Source organism: Pteropus alecto, unplaced genomic scaffold, assembly GCF_000325575.1.
Source record: "Pteropus alecto unplaced genomic scaffold, ASM32557v1 scaffold109, whole genome shotgun sequence".
Lineage (NCBI taxonomy): Eukaryota > Metazoa > Chordata > Mammalia > Chiroptera > Pteropodidae > Pteropus > Pteropus alecto.
In genome coordinates, this window is record NW_006494608.1 from 3,709,237 (window position 1) to 3,722,229 (window position 12,993).

Below are 12,993 nucleotides of genomic sequence, written 5' to 3' on the forward strand. Positions count from 1 at the left end.
CCAGGTGGTAGGGGGATTGGGGGAATGGGTTAATTGAGGAAGGGATTAAGAGGTACAAATTTGTAGTTAAAAATAGTTATGGGAATGTAAAGATAGCATAAAGAATATAGTCAATAATATCATAATAATTATGCGTGGTGTCAGATGTGTACTAGATTTATCAAAGTGATCACTTCATAAGTTATATAATTAACTAATCACTATATTGTATACCTGAAACTAATATAATATTGAAAGTCAACTGTAATTAAATTTTTTTAATTATAAAAAATATAATTTAAAAACTGCCTGATATGTTAGACCAATACTATTCAAATAAAAAATTAAAAATACATACATACGTACATACATACATACCACCAGGACAAGAGAGACTGTGTTTGAGAATATAGGATTAAATTCTCAACAAGTGTAACAAAAAGTACTTGTGAGGTTTGGGGGACCCACATGATGTATGTGATACTAGTTGCAGTTCTTCCATTATCTTTGGGCTTTAGTCTAAGTTAAATTTATACTTTAAATTTTTTTAATTTAAAGTATAAAAAGCAGTTTATTTTATAATTAACAGAGTTCTCTTGATTGTTGTCTAATTTGAGTTCTGTCCATTTTAGCTGACATTTGTGGGCTCACTCTGTCAAGACTTTCAGAACCTGAAACATAATCCTGCCTCCTCCAACATTGTGATGAAGTTATTAAGAATAATCCAGTGGGTTCCAAACACAGACTTTGGTTCCTAGTTGAACCACAGCTAAATCTGTAATCTTGGAGAACTCATTTTACTTTCAGCCCATTTGGTTATCCATAAAATGGGGATATTAGACTCCTTCCATGTTAGTTGTTTACATAGTGTTATGTAGATCCTTAGGTCTATAGAAATGCCTCAGTCACCATTAGTGTATAGCAGAGTGGGTTAGGAAGTGAGATGAAGAAGATGAGGTTCCTTGCAGCTCATTCTATGGTATAGACAGCAGAAATCTGATTATTCATAGAAATTGGCAGCTTAGATGACAGTATTTATAAGTAATCTCTAAGCATCATGTTAGTTTTTGCCAATATTATCAATTAAAGAAACCAAATTTTAAAAATAGGCATGTGAAGTCATAAAAATTGGCAATCTCTCTAATTCCTGAACTATTATTTTTGTCATGGTAGGTTAATCAGTATTCCTCTAGCCTGAATATGGCTGCAAATAAAGAAAAAATAAACTTAAAGTCTGTAAACTATTTAGAAAATGTTGAATAATTAAGAACTAGCTACTTCTTTTTTTGGATAAATGGTCAATTCCAAGCCTAGATCATGAAAAAGAAAAAATGAATCCGTAGCATCTTGTGATATCAAAGAGTAAAAATGTGCTCAAAAGGATGGGGGCATGGCAAAGGGCCAAGGAGCCAACCTAGGCCAAAGGGCTAAAACTAGAAAACTATGAGAAACAAAATAAATAACAGTAGTATTGAATTAGCATCCATAGACTAAAATGAATACCCATGAGCCCTTGTTCTCATAAATAAATAATTGAATACATAAATGGGGGAGATGGCACAGCTCCTCCTACAGAAGAATTGTAATCAGTAAATTTAGAAGAAATGAGGAAAATTGCCATTAGGACACCACAGTAATAATTGTTGCAGGCAAGATCTACCAATAGATGTTAAAATTACTTAATTAAAGTTTAAGGATAAACAGGATATTTTCATAGTATGAATACATTGTTCCCCAAGAATTTAGTAATTACAGGGGGAAAGAATAGTAAGTTTACAGTGGAGAAACCTGGCAGACTACACCTTCACCAAGTGACCATCTTATATTAGAACACAGAATATTGTACTGAGCTCGACTATTTTTCTGCTTTATAATTATATTCGACACATTTTTAAATTAAATTCTTCATAGTATCATTTTAGAACTTAGCAAATATAGCTATAGAATTAGCCTTAAAAATTAAGAGGAACAGGTTTAAATAAAATATAAGAACAATACTAATCCACATCATAAAATTATAATAATTATTTGTATAAATCCTAAAATGTTTTAATATTTTTGTCATTTCACAAAACATCTTTTGTTAATATTCTACAAATGATAAATTCAATAATATCTCAATATTTTCTTCCTGTGAAAATTGTTTATATATCTTTTTGATTTTCATAATATTTGTTATTTTAGAAAGATTTTTCAGAGAAATTTGATATAACCTTCTACCTGAAATATTAGGTCATGATTTTGTTTTTCTCTATCTTCGACATAAACAATTAGAATTAAAGAGTCACTTGCTGAGATATCAAGTTTTTCATAGCTTCTGAAATACTATTTGGGGAAAGGCTGAAAATCATTTCAGCAGATAGAGTTAATGTCTTCAATTTTTCCCAGTTTGTGGAGGTAAATCACTTTGTTTTCTGCCATAAGCATCTGAAATAGATCGACAGTCTCTGTAGATTTTATTAATTATCCATCAATGGCACCTTCCATGGCCTTTTTTTTCAAGTCTTCAACATTGTTTTACATCTTTAAATAACAGAAACGGTCACCCTGCATTAGAAAAATAGGTCTAGCTGATATGCTAACTGCATTTCATAGATAAGTAGCATTTGCCACATCCCCTGTCCATCTCCTAAAATCATAAAAATTAAAACACTATCCTAAATAATCTGGATCACTTTCTACGAACAGAAAGATAGAGATAGAGTTAACATTGAAAGAATTAGTCAATAATCCTAATAAATACATAATATGTAGAAAATTTTTCTTTGGAAAATAATCAATTTAGATTAGCTCACATAAGCAATGAATTCAAGATATGTTAGAAGAGTAAAAGCAAAAAATAAAACCATAAAATATTTGAAGAAAACAGGTTTGTCTTAAACAGTTGTTTGGGTCAGGAAGGGCTTTTCAGGTAATAGTATTTATAAAGAAAAAAAAGAATTGCATAAAAATTAATTACTGCTTCATATAAAAATACCATAAGAATTATAAGTCAAATGTGAAACTGGGAAAAATGTTTGCAATAAATGTAACAGTAAAGAGAAATTACTAAAAACAAAAAACAAAAAACCTATGTAAAGTCATCCATTCACCCATCCATTCATTCATTCATTCGTTCATTCAACAAATATTTATCGAGCAACTCTAAGCCAGGCTAGAATACAGCAGCAAACAAACCAGATTATTCCCTACATGAAGCTTACATTCAAGTGGGACAGGTTGGGGGTGGAACATAAGCAATAAGCCAATAATTAGACAATATGTAAGGTCATGGTAGTACTGTAGAGAAAGAGAATGCTGGCTACCAAAGAAGCAAGTGTAGAGCAGGGACAATGTTATTTTGTGCCTGATAGTCAGAGCAGAGGAACATGAAGGAGAAATCTGGGGAGACATCTGCGAAAGGAGCTTCCTTATAGCAGGAGCAAGAAGGAGACAGGGTAAAGGTCTGAGTTGGAAATTGTTTAGCATACCCAAGACTTGTGAGGACGGGGCCCAGTGTCAGAGCTGAGTGAGCAAGGGAGAGAGAAATGTTGGTGGCTTAGGGTGGCAAAGTAGATCATGTAGTAGGGCTTCGTAGACCATTACAAGGACTTTAGTTTTTATTTTGAATAAAGCCTTTAGAGGGTTTTGAATAGAAAAATTATTTTCGTTTGTTCCAAAAATATTTATTTAATGATGACTGTGCTAGGTACTGGTCTTAACTTACAGGCTTACCTCCTAGTAAAAGAGGTATGTAAGAAACAAATAAATGAGTCAAATATATAGACTACTTGATGGCAACAAGTGATGTGGAGAAAGTAAAGCAGGCTGGGTTAGGTGCTGGCCAGGAAAGTCTTCACAGAGAAGAGACAGCAGGCTCAGACCTTGGCTTTGGAAGGTCATTCTGCCTCTATGTAAAGAATCTCTTGGGGATGAGGGAGAAGCGCTGTGGTGGAAGGTGTTAAGAGATGATTGTAATATTCAGGCAAGAGGAGCTGTATCCTGAATTAGGGTAAGAGGAGGAAGTGTCAGATTTTTCTGTTTCTCAGGTATGGCCAACAGAATGTTAGAACTTGTTAATTTTGAAGTGCCAATTTAAACATCCACAAGGAGATAAAAGCAGAAAAGCAGGCAATAAAATATAAGTTTTTAATGTGAGTGAGAAACCAGATAATAGTAACCTGTTTACTGAGGAAACTTAGAGACATCCCCAGAATCATCTAAGTGCAGTCATGTGGCTTCCCTGCATTTTCCAACCACTAGACCAGTTTTTTCTCAGAATATATGTATGTGAGAGAAATGAAACATTATAAAGAGCAGGAGAACTGATGAATGTCTCTGAAAATGTGAAAAGAATGAAGTTGAGGTAAACATTCTCATTTTGCCACAGCTCTGCTCTGTCGTTTAGTAGTACTGTGATCTTTGGTAAATCTGCTCTGTCTCTCATTCTTTTTTCTTCCTCTCTTCCTTCCTCCCTTCCTTTCTTCCTTCCTTCCTTCCTTCTCCTTCTCTTTCTCTCTCTTCCACCCCCACTCCAGTACAAAGGACTAACAACATAGTACCTCTAGCATTCCTGGTGGCCATAGTTGATAGCCAGGTGAAGGCAGCAATAATGCCAGGAATGAGAATCCAAGTATTTGTTTTTGTGTTTATTTTCTTTCTCTTCATTATTCCTGAATAATGAAAAGGATTGCCATTATTGATCAAAAGCTTGTCCTCATGAAAAATAGCATCCAATTTCTAAGATTATGTGACGTGGTATGCATATGAAAAATATTTCTTAACTTTATAGGGTGACTAACCATCCTAGTTTGCCCTGGATCAACCTGTTTTTGTTTGTTTGTTTGTTTAACACTGAACACCCACAGCCCAAAAAACTCTCTAGTCTCAAAAAAACATGAGGAGAGTTAGTCACCCTAGGTACTTGTCGCTAGCCAACATCAGGAAAGAGAAAAAAAGCAAGGGAGTGAGGGAGAGCAGAAGAGAGGGAGGGAGACATAAAAAAGGAAAGAAGGTAAAAAAGTAAAAACTTTTTTATTTTTCTAATTAGAAAGTATATCAACTTGGATGCATCTGGCTTAATTTAATAGACCTGGGATCAATCGACTTAAATAAGGGAACATTATTTTCCAGAGGTGAGATAAGTTTCAGCCTTGGGTAAACCATTGCTGGACATGGTACCATTTCTTTCTTGTTCCTTCCTCTCTCATTGGATCATCATCTTCATCCTATCACTGATTGCTTTATGGTCCTAAGATGGCTGCCAGCAGCAATGGAGCAATGTGATTGGTGGTGGGGAGAGGTGGAGTCTGGAATCCCTTTCCAAAGTAAGCCTCTTCTTATATTTTTCTGTCCCAAACTGCCCTGGGCTTACTCATCTCCGCATCCGTATCTAGCAAGGCGATAAAATGTCCGTGGTGGGCTTGGACCAATGTTATCTAGTGACGGGATGACAACCATCGTGCTCACCACGGAAGAGAACAGGAAGTGGACCATAGGACAAACCTAAACTAGTAGAGGTCACTGAGTCACAGTTTTTCCTCAGGCAATGAGACTCCTCAGGGAAGTTAGGTGAGAAAATAAGAAACTGAGTTTTCATTATTCACAAAAGAAAGAGGGACGTGGGAGGGGCCAGTATGATAACTTCTTGGTGGTCAGTTGTTTCCCACATTGAGCAAGGTTGGGAATAAGTGGATTGAGTAGAGCCACCCTTACTAGAGAGGGCTTTCCACCCTGAAGTGACATTTCTAGTCTAAGCATAATCAGACTCTGCAGCTTCTAACTTTGAACATGTCATTTTATTTCATATGGAGCAATATTTGGGAAGGTTTTGACTGATGTCCATGCAAGTAGTTAGTTCTCAGTTTGCTTCTTTAAATTTTCATATAAAATAACTGCATTGTTCTTAGTTCTGTGTGATCCAACAGGGATAAGAGAACGTGAAAAGATAAAGGAAGCCAAGAAAAGAAAAGATTAAAAAGAGGGAAGGGTGAAGGAAAAAAAGGGAGGGAGAAGAGGCAAGAGTTCTGAGACCAGTGAAAAGTAGGGCTCCAAGGGGAGGAGACAACGCAGGTCTCCTTACTCCTTTGATTCTCTTGCAGTCTTGCAGACAGAGGAGCCATTATAAATTTAAGATGTCCAGCTCCAAAATGGAAGTGGACTGTTGTCTAAGTTAAACTGAGAAGTTCCTTGCCATTTTTTGAAGCATAGCCTCCTGAAACAGAGAGCATTTAAGGGACTCCTCAGGGTTTCTGCCACCCGCAGTGGATTGTAATTATGCTCCCTGTACACCCTTAGAAACTCCTAAGTGAACCACAGAAGAAAGCTCAGAAAGTTCACCAACGCAAGGGAATTGTGTAAATGGGGCTTGTTGGTACTGTTCGACTTGGGAACTCGTCTGTGGACAAACTACTTTCATGTCTGCTATGAACTGGTTTCAAATGATTAAAATATATAATGACATTAAAGGGACAAATTCTTTTAGCACTTTGAGGAATTTCAGACACACAACTCCTATTTATTTATGGGAGTAGGGTGACTTGCTTCACTTGGACCCCTTTGAAAATAAGCCCCTATGTGTTAATATAATGTTGAGCTAGAGAATTCATAACAGATTTTATCATACGACCTCCTCAGCATAAAGATCCTTCTTCAAATAGAATGTGTTCTTATCTTCCCTGCTCTTGAGGGCTTAGCATAATTTTAAACTCCTGTAGTTTAAATCATTTTTTAATAATAAAAACATATTTCTTATTTTTTTGAGGTTTTTTTTCTTTTCAACTTTTTTTCTCTGTGTCCTTTTTGTATCATCTTCCCTCCCTGCTGGCACCTGTCACTTCCAGGTTGCTTCTGAGTATCAAAGTCTTGGTTTCCCTTCTGTGTCAAATGATGCCATCATTGTACCCACAGATTCTTTGTGCCTCTGTTTATAGTAGATAAAGGAAAATGTGAAAGCAAATACTTCCTCAAGAAGAAATCAAAACAAAACAAAGCAAAAAAGTATCTGCACTGTTCACTTCTAACCACATAGGAACCTGTGTTCAGAAAATTGTTTCCACTATTGAAAAAAGTAGTAACTATTTGGATGTAGCAGCAGCTCTAATTGTCAATTTCAAATTTCCATGCTACCTGAAACTAGGTTGATCAGGAAACAGAATTTGCCTCTCTTTTGTTTGACCCTTTACCACCTATGAATTTATTTTTATTGTAGCACCCATAACTCATGATTAAATTTACTAGCTATAAATCTATGTGATGGAAATTTCCCAGAAGGCTCTTTTTTTGTCGTTATTATTTTTTAATCCTAAAAATCTGCCATAATGTTAGGCACACAGTATCTAATAAATATCTGTTGAATTAATGGGTGATTTCATCAAGTACAAAGTAATAGGGCTTGCAGGCAAAAATTGGGGGTCACTCTTGAGAAAGTTTGTAGTGGCCTACAATTCAAATTTCTTCACTCTGATCTTATGGTTCTTAGTGCAGGACCCTGTGAAACTTACAGAAAACATTGATCAATGGATACTGCAATTTGCACAAATCATTTTTTGCTACTATGTTTTTCATGATGTTTCCTCTTTGGATCCTAACCATTTTTATTTTGTACATTACAAGGTCTAAGCTTAAGTGTTCATATTATATATATAATATGCTAAATAATTATATACACAGGTATTATATTATGTACATAATTAAATACATATATAATTTTGAAAAGAGAAGGATAAAGTGTTAGGTCCTCCTAGCTGGTAGCCAAGATCAATGATATTTCTAAAATTAGTTCCTTCAATGAGAGGGTCTTTCTAAGGAGAAAGAAGTGCTTCAAAAGTGCAATTCTGCCATTAACCAAAGGACCTCTCACAGGTTTTATATATATATTAACACACATTTAAATCACTAGTCTGTGTTGTTGATTTTGTCATGGGGCTTTTTAATTTCAGGGTAAAATTAGCATTTTGCCTCAGCAGAACAAACAAGGTGATCAAAATGATCATGGAGGAAAACCCATCTGGAAGTAGTCTATTTCTGCTTCCGCCTGTTCTGTAAGGAAGAATAAAGGGAATCTCTCAGTTCAATGAAAATAAAATTGAAAAGTCAGTTGTTCAGTGTTTTTTTATTTCTTTAGAGCATGAACAAGTAATATTTGGTGACAGTCTACTCCTCTGCCACCAGTGGCAGAGCAAGAGTGAGAGGCAGGACACAGTACTGGCCGAGTCATAACAACAAAGTAGTCAGTTTATCAAACTTTATATACCAAGCCAAAGTTGACTGGGAGGACGGTTTTGTAATTTTAGAATCATTGCTTTGATTACACATCTTTAAAAGATAAAATAATGAGTTAATAAGTCCTCAGGGAGTCACTTGGCTATGGATTAAGGACCTAACCAAACCATTATTTAAAAAGTGAAAGTTTGACTGCATTAACCAATTGCTTTTGTGTCCACAGAACTCATTTTCTCATTCTCTTTTTTCTTTCTCCCTCTCCCTCTTTCATCACACCCACACCATTTAGGTCCTTAAATGACCGACAGTAACACAATCACAGGTTCCTTACTCTAAAGCTTATTTGTGCTCATGCTCCAGGCGCCAACATAACAACATCTCCACCCAGTTTCAGCAAGCCACCAAACCATTGCTTTTGGTACCCCACCCCCACCTCTGCCTATAACCAGAAACAGTGACAGGATTATCTTGAAAATGAAGTAGCTGCCAGACACTATTAAAATTTCCAGACCTTGAAAAAATGCATCTTCTTTCCAGATTGTGCATTCAGTCAACAGAAGCCTCCATGTGACCAGTTCCATGTGCTCACTCAACTTTGGCAACATCTGGATGATGCCTGCAAGTTTTTGGTGATAAGTGCCCATTTATTCATCATAAAAACAAATTTACCATGTTATAAACTGAAGGAAGGGTTTTTCATTATGGTCAGACCTAAGATAATGAATTAAAAGAACTAACATTTACTTTCCCAGGTTTAGGTTTGGGGTTTGGTCTAAGAATCTGGTGTAGCATGTCAAAGTGAATTAAAAACTGCCAGTGGACTAAATATTGCTATTCCCAAAGAAAAGCAACTGAGATGAGACTCTAGGCTCAGAAATAAAGAACTTCGAGGCTTTGAAACAAAAGGTTAAAACTGATTGCAGTTGCTTCCTGTGATAAGTTTATTTTTCATTATGGAAAAAGATGATTTCCAAACACAACAATATTTTAATCTAAGAACCTGACTGAATATTTGTTCAACTGTTATCTGAAAAAAGTTTGGCTTTCACACATTACTTACTACCCATGGGTTTAGGAGAGACTAAACAGGCTATTCAAACATAGTCCAAATTATGAAGGAATAGATTTCAATTTGATGACTTTCATTTCAACTTCCATTTAATAGTGATATTCCACAAGTATCTTTGCTAATGATATATTACCTTTCTAAAATTCAATAGAGGTTCACATCTAAATGCATCAAAATATCTATGAATGTACATGATGTTTTCAAAGTTTACTTTAAAGAAAAGAAAATCTTGGTTTTTTTTCTGATTAGAGAAAATTTATGATACTCCCTGTTATTTCCAAGTATTTTTGGCCACATCCTGGCATTCATAAAAGTCAGTATTAGAAATGACTAATCAAAAAGTGACTACAACATCAACTTTTTATACTGAAATCTATTCTGGAAATTGAGAGTTAAAAGAAAGAATTCAACATTTATCCTGACTTTTTAGAAGAAACTATATTTGATTTCCCAATGATAAAAAAAGAGTCTTTTCTCATAGGAGAATCTACCTAACAAATGGAGGTTATAAAATTTAAAAATCATCTTCTTTATAATAAATGAAGGTACAGATTTCAACTTGGTGGCTTTCAATCCATCTGCCATCTAACAGTTAACAATTCCATAAATTATTTATGCTAATTTATTATATTAATACATAAAGAAATCGAATTGTCTGCAACTGCCAGTGGTTCAGGCAAGAAACATTAGTGGGTACCAAAACTATTAGCTAAAATTTGTTGGGTATAGGATATTCACAGGTTCCAAAGAATTATCCCAAAGAGATTTCCTAATCACAAAGGGGAAAATAGATCTTAAAATGAGAGAGTTAACTGCCTGAACCAAGTGATGAAATATAGCAATACTACAAGAGAGGAAACCAGGAATTATGTAGCTCCTGCTATAATGCAATATTAGGTACATGGAGTCACCCTAAATATTCTTGCTAAAAATATTTAATTTGAATATAATGAAGTCTTTATATACATCTAACATCTACTTCACAGGAAATACAGGGGATAGAAAAACAAGTTAAGAAACAAAGGGAAATAATTCAATTACACCCACAATGCGGGACAGCTGGATCAATCTCTTAAAGTAAAAAAAAAAAAAATTACAAGACCGTTCTAGATTTTAAAGACCCCAAAACATAAAACAAATGCAATACACAAATCTGAATTTGATTGTGGTTTAAAAAAAAAAACATAAAAATTATTTAGAGTACAATTGAAAAAATTTTAATATTGACTCACTATTAGAAGATATTAAGGAACCATTGTTCATCCTCCTCAGTGTGATATTGACATGGTGGTTATATGGGAGAACATCACTTTTGGAGATACTAAAGTATTCATGAGTGAAAAGTGAAGATGTCTACAACTTTTAAATAGTTCAGTATGAATCATATTTAGATCAAGGTATCTCAACTTAGCCACAATTGACACTTTGGGCTGGATAATTCTCTGTGGTAGGATACTGTCCTTTGCATTATAGAATGGTTAATAGGATCCCTGGCCTCCACCTTCTAGATATCAGTATCACATACTGCCCCCTTCCTCAAGTTGTGACAGCCAAAAATGTCTTAAGATATTACTAAATGTTCCCTGGAGGGCAAAATTGCCCTTGCTTGAGAACCATAGATTTAGTTAAAGCAAAAACATATAGTTAAATAATTATGGCAAAATATTAACAGTGATTGGATCTAGGTATGTGAGTGTATGGGTGATCATTAAGCTATTCTTTCAACATGGTGGATATATGGGTAATCAGCATACTATTCTTTCAACTTCTCTGTAAATTTGAAAATTTTTCTAATAAAAAAATGGGGGGAAAATGATATTATGACTTCACTCCTAGAAATTCTGAATTGGCTTTGAGTAGGGGCTGGATATTTGTATTTTTCAAAAGGTATCCAGGTGATTCTAATGTGCAGCCAGGGTTGGGGACAACTGGATTTAAATGATTTTATAATATGCTGTCAAAGTTTTGATATGGCTCTAGAAACATGAAGACTGTGAAACATAATGAAAAATAATGACATATAACATTTAATTCATACCTCATATATTAAACAAGAGAAATATCTTTTACTAGTTTGTTTCTACAGAAGAATGTGAAATTAAGAGCAGGCAATAATGGAATAATACCTAACTAAAAGTTTGGTCCACAGACCAGCTGTATCAGCATCACATAGGAGCTTGTTGGAAGTGCATAATCTCAGACTATCAGACTATATCCCCAGACCTACTGAACGACAAACTGCAATTTGGCAAAATTTGAAAACTTCTCCGTAATACACCAAAAGATAATTTAGCTAATTATGTCCTTTAGTAGACACATCACTAAGACTTAAAGCCAACCAACCAGTTAAAAAGTAGAAAAAAAAAATTAGTTAAATAAATCATAGTGTATAAAGCCTGATTTAACTAACTGATAATTATAGTGTTGTGCAGAATAAGATCACAAAGTCCATGCTATCTTCCCTTCTCTGAAATGGTACCTTCTCTTTAGGTTTTCCTTCTCTCATAACCAGTCCCCTAAATCATTTTCATCCTCAAAACTTTATTAGTGCCATCCCTTTATGCTCCATAAACCATCTGCACTCAATGTTAATAAACTCAAATTTTACTGTTTATTTTTCTAGAACTAGAAATACCTTTAGCATTTTCAGTAGAATGATCTGCTATACGAAACTAGCAGAAAAAGTTAACATTTGTTTTTTTTCACTTCATAAGGCATAGAAATAACATTTATCTCCACGGTTCACATCCGAAAATCTGACCTCTCTTGATGATATGGTTTACGGCATCTGTGCTGTCCGTCTCCCAACTCTATTAGTTGAGGCCGAAATAAAGGCCAGGAAGATGGATGATCTTCGCTCTTATCCAACAGAAAATAGCTCTAAGATATACTTTCTATTCCTGCATCCCTTTCTCTGTTAAATGTTTCAAGAGATGAAATATTCATTGCATCCCTTTGACTACTTCAGAGCACAACAGGCTTCTCGTTAAGAAATATTTTTGGTAACTCTAACAAATTTTTTCCGTGTACAATTCCATCTAATTATTCTGTACTACAACCATTTAGAGTACCCAAGCCAGCCCTTCTTCTCTGTTGCTACAGCCTCCAAATATAGCTCCTGTAGTCAGAGTCAGCTATCCTGCCCTCTCTTAATCACAGCCCAGGTGCTTAAGACAAGGAGAATGCTTCTGTCAAAATGAATCAACAATAGGCATACTGAGTAGGTGAAATACTCCTCTTTTCTTTTTACCTCCTACATTTAATCTGAAAGATGAGGAGAAGAATTCTGTGTAATTTCTCAAGTGGAAAAGAAATTTACCTTTCATATTGTTCTACATGACTCAAAATCTAATCTGCTCTTCCTTCTTAGAAATTTACAGAGTTTTTTTCTTTTTTGTTTTTGTTTTTTAGTAAAAGCAGCATTACTTGAATCTAGATTCTGATCTCTACTGCCTGGCTTTTCAAGAAACATTGACTATTGCATATAAATTACTCCACTATTGTTATCATTTAAAATACCAATCATCTTATTTAGCTGGACAGGAATATGTGCAGTGAATTGAGAGCTTCACTTGGTAATTTTTTTTCCAAATTTGTATGTTTCTTCAAAAGGATGCCCTCATAAGCCTAAGGGGTTAATTTCTTTTTAGAATCAAAAGAAATGCAAATGACGCAAAAAAAACAGAAGTAAACATTTAAATCTTCTGGTTGGAAAAGGCTATGTAGTTAATTAAAAAAAGAGG

General features: G+C 34.7%; 1 pseudogene; it reads right to left on the reverse strand.

Moving 5' to 3' along the window:
* Positions 1 to 2,045: 2,045 nt before the first annotated feature.
* On the reverse strand, positions 2,046 to 2,567 carry LOC102878710 (annotated as a pseudogene).
* Between the last annotated feature and the right edge of the window lie 10,426 nt (positions 2,568 to 12,993).